The following is a 4,652-nucleotide window of genomic DNA, read 5'->3' on the forward strand; positions in this document are numbered from 1 at the left end:
CTGACAACTAGCTCAGAGCCTGGAGCCTGCTTCGGATTCTGTGTCTCCCTCTTCTTCTGACCCTCCCCTGCTCGAGCTGCCTCTCTCTGACTCTCAAAAATAAATAAAAAACATTTAAAAAATTAAAAAAGAAAAAGAAAAGAAAAGCCCACAGCTAATATCATCCTCAATGGGGAAAAACTGAGAGCTTTCCCACTGAGATCAGAAACATGACAAGGATGTCCACTCTCACCACCATTGTTTAACATAGTGCTGGAAGTCCTAGCATTTGTAATCAGACAACAATAAGAAATAAGAGGCATCAGAATTTGCGAAGATGAAGTCAATCTTTCCCTTTTTGCAGATGACATGATACTCTACATGATATACCTGACAGACTCCACCAGAAGCCTATTAGAACTAATCCATGAATTCAGCAAAGTCGCAGGGGACAAAATCAACCTACAGAAAACGGTTGCATTTCTATACACCAACAATGAAGCAATAGAAAGAGACATGAAGAGACTGATCCCTTTCACAATTGCAAAAACAAACAACAAACAAACAAACAAACATAAAATACCTAGGAATAAACCTAACCAAAGATATAAAAGATCTGTATGATGAAAACTATAGAAAACTTACAAAGGAAATTGAAGAAGACACAAAGAAATGGAAAACATTCCATGCTCATGGGTTGGAAGAATAAACATTGTTCAAATGTCATTGTTACCCAAAGCAATCTACACATTCAAAGCAATCCCCATCAAAATTGAACCAGCATTCTTCTCAAACCTAGAACAAAGATCCTAAAATTTGTAAGGAACCACAAAAGACCCCGAAGAGTCAAAATAATGTTGAAGAAGAAACCAAAACAGGAGGCATCACAACCCTAGACTTTAGCCTCTACCACAAAGCTGTCATCATCAAGACAGTATGGTATTGGCACAAAAACAGACACATAGACCAGTGGAATAGAATAGAGAGCCCAGAACTGAACCCACAAGTGTATGGCCAATTATCTTTGACAAAGCGGAAAGGGTATCCAATGGAAAAAAGACAGCCTCTTTAACAGATGGTGCTGGGAGACCTGGACAGAACATGCAGACGAATGAAGCTAGACCACTTTCTTACACCATACACAAAAATAAACTCAAATGAAGAACCTGAATGTGAGACAGGAAACCATCAAAACTCAGGAGGAGAAACCAGGAAACAATCTCCTTGACCTCAACCACAGCAATTTCTTACTTGACACATCCCCAAGGCAAGGGAATCAAGGGCAAAAATGAACTATCAGAACCTCATCAAGATGAAAAGCTTCTGCACTGCAAAGGAAACATCAAGGAAACTAATAGGCACCCCACAGAATGGGAAAAGATAGTTGCAAATGACATAACAGATTAAGGGCTAGTATCCAAAATCTACAAGGAACTCACCCAAATTCCACACCCGAAAAACAAATAATCCAGTGAAGAACTGGGCAGAACACAGGAATAGACACTTCCTCCAAAGAGCACATCCAGATGGCCAACAGACACATGAAACGATGCTCAGCATCACTCATCATCAGGGAAATACAAGTCAAAACCACACTGAGATACCAAGTCATGCCAGTCAGAGTGGCTCAAATGAATAAATGAGGAGATGATAGATGCTGGCAAGGATGTGGAGATGGTCACCCTCCTCACTGTTGGTGGGAATGTAAACTGGTGCAGCCACTCTACAGTGTAGAGGTCCCTCCAAAAAATTAATGATAGAACTCCGCTATGACCCAGCAATAGCACAGCCAGAAATTTACCCAAGGGATACAGGAGTGCTGATGCATAAGGGTACATGTACCCCAATGTTCATAGCAGCACTTTCAACAATAGTCAAATCATGGAAAGAGGCTAAGTGTCCATTAACTGATGAATGGACTAAGAAGATGTAATTTATATATACAAAGGAATACTACATGGCAATGAGAAAGGATGAAATCTGGGCATTCGTGCAACATGGATGGAACTCAAGGGAGTCGTGCCAAGTGAAATGAATCAGAGGAAGAAGGAGAGATACCATATGTTTTCACTCATAAATGGAACAGGAGAAACTTAACAGAGGACCATGTTGGAGGAGAAGGGGGAAAAATAGTTGGGGAGAGGGAGGGACACAAACCATGAGAGATTCTTGAATACTGAGAACAAACTGAGGGCTAATGTGGGAGGAGGGGGAAGGGAGGTAATGGGCATGGAGGAGGGCACACTTGTGGGGACAATCACTGACTGTTTATATGGAAACCAACTTGACAATAAACTATAAAAGAAAGAAAGAAATTGGTTTCTGAATTCTAGTAGTTAACTTTTTTTAAATACATAGGATTAAACTTTCATTATACATATCATATGCCCTTATAAAATCCTAATCCTTATGCCTATTATCTCCAATGTAATTCTTCACTAACCAAGAAATCAGCAACTCATTGACTCTTCTCCACAATCCTATAACAAAAAGTGGCATCTGGTTTGTCCTTCAGAAACTTCTCATCTAAAGTTTCTTACTTTTTTTCCTTAACTATGACATAAGACTGGACTAATGACAATCAGCCTACAATCACATCAACTGTAGAGGCTTTCATTCGATATGTTGAAAATTAGTGTGGACAATCACAGGCATGGCTGTCAAAGGCCTGAACACAGTTAAACAGCTGTTGCTAGACTTTAATTAAATATTTGCTGTCAGCAGCATTTACTGTATTTTTTAACACCTAGTAGACCTGGAATTTTATATATAAATTTTATCCAATAATACACATGCACACATATCATTATCCCTTTTCATATATAAGACACATACATGCAAATACACATGGAATAATTATCTTGGATATAAGTTCCTGAATGTTACATCTACATGTACACATGTAACACAAATATACACTCACATATACAAATAATACATATATGCCCTTATAAATATGTAAACATGCACATATAATAAAAAACCACTAGATAATTATAATTTAAAAAATTAGTATAAGGTTTTCAACTGGGTATTTCTCAGGTTGTCAAGTCTTTCAGATAATTCACGAATTAAAAACAAAAGACATAAGAAGACACGTTTTCCTGACACTTCAATATTAACATTTGCACCCCAAATATGACAAGTACTTGCTAGCACTTTATATTCTTAGGGAATTATGTAAGTAATATAACACATCATTTCCATGACAAGGATTCATATTTCATCATTAAATTTCCTTCTATTTCAATCGCTTGGCTTTTTTTTCAAAAATATTTTTAAGTGCATATAGGTGAAGTGTTTTGTTCTGTCAGTGTTCCATGGCACCTAAACTCCTGAACACCCTCATAGGAATGATATTTCCTAATTTTAAAAAATGAGTTATATAGTTTCGTCTAAGTTCTGAAAATTCTGTTTTGACCCAAAAACATAGAACCTGGTCTTTGCCCTTTAATTAGTAACATTATGACTTTCCAATGCCCATCACCTTTAAAAATACACTTGGGTTTACAAAAGATCAGATGGCCGTTGCCCACCGACGTGGTTTACCACAACCAGTCAACCACGTCCCCGTGGGGTATTATGGTGGCAAATTCTGAGCCAGCCATCAGATTCATACAATAAAGTTTAATAAATCAGGCTTACTAAGCCTGATTCTTAATACTAAGAACATGAACCATATGTTTACAATATATGAATAATGAAAAGACAATAATTATTACCTAGAAGTTTAATGTTGATACAAGTATATGAATACTCAAAACATAATTTCACCATGTCCAACATGTCCAATGGTAGATAGGACTCAACATTTTTTGAGAGATGGAATTTTGTGATTTATATACAACAGGAACAACACTTATAATTATTCCTTAAATGATTAAGAATAATAATTTCATATACTATAAATAACATGCGTGTATATATGTGAATATATATACTATACACCCAAGTTTAGACTGGAAGCTGCCATTTACTACTGACAGTTTGAGGATTTTATTCACATCAATTTATTGGGAAGTTTATATTCTTGTTTAGTAGAGTTATGATACTGTCATGGTTGATTTTATGTGTCAATTCAACAGGGCCCAAGGGTGCTAAGATATTTGGTCAAACATTATTCTGGGTGGTTTGGGAGGGCGGTTTTGAAGAAGGTTAACACTTAGCCTGAGTAAAGACTGGTAGACTAAAGCAGCTTGCCCTCCTTAGTGAGGGTGGGCCTCATCCAATCAGTTGATGGCCATGTCCTCCCTTAGGGAGGAGGGAATTCTTCCTGATGATCTTCAGACTGGGACATTGACTTTTTTCCTCCCTTCAGATTCAAACTGAAATGCTGACTCTTCCTGGGTCTCAAAGCTGCCACCTTCATACTAGAACTATGACATTTAGCTCATGCCTCCCATACTAGAGTGGACCTATCAGTTCTCTCGGATCTCTAGCTGGCTCTGAGACCTACTGGCTCTGTGATTATGCGAGCTTATTCCTTATAACTAACGGTGCTGGAGTTCAGCTCCAGCAGGTCCAGGGTTCCCTGAAGGATGGATGCTGTTGGTGAAAAGGAGGAATGAGAGAAACACAAGATTCTTTCTGATCAACAGGCAGGCATCTCTGCACTGACTGAGACTCAGCTTTATTTATGGTCAAATGTATGGGGAATAGCACAGACGTGGCAT

The sequence above is a fragment of the Suricata suricatta genome, chromosome 5 (assembly GCF_006229205.1).
Source record: "Suricata suricatta isolate VVHF042 chromosome 5, meerkat_22Aug2017_6uvM2_HiC, whole genome shotgun sequence".
Lineage (NCBI taxonomy): Eukaryota > Metazoa > Chordata > Mammalia > Carnivora > Herpestidae > Suricata > Suricata suricatta.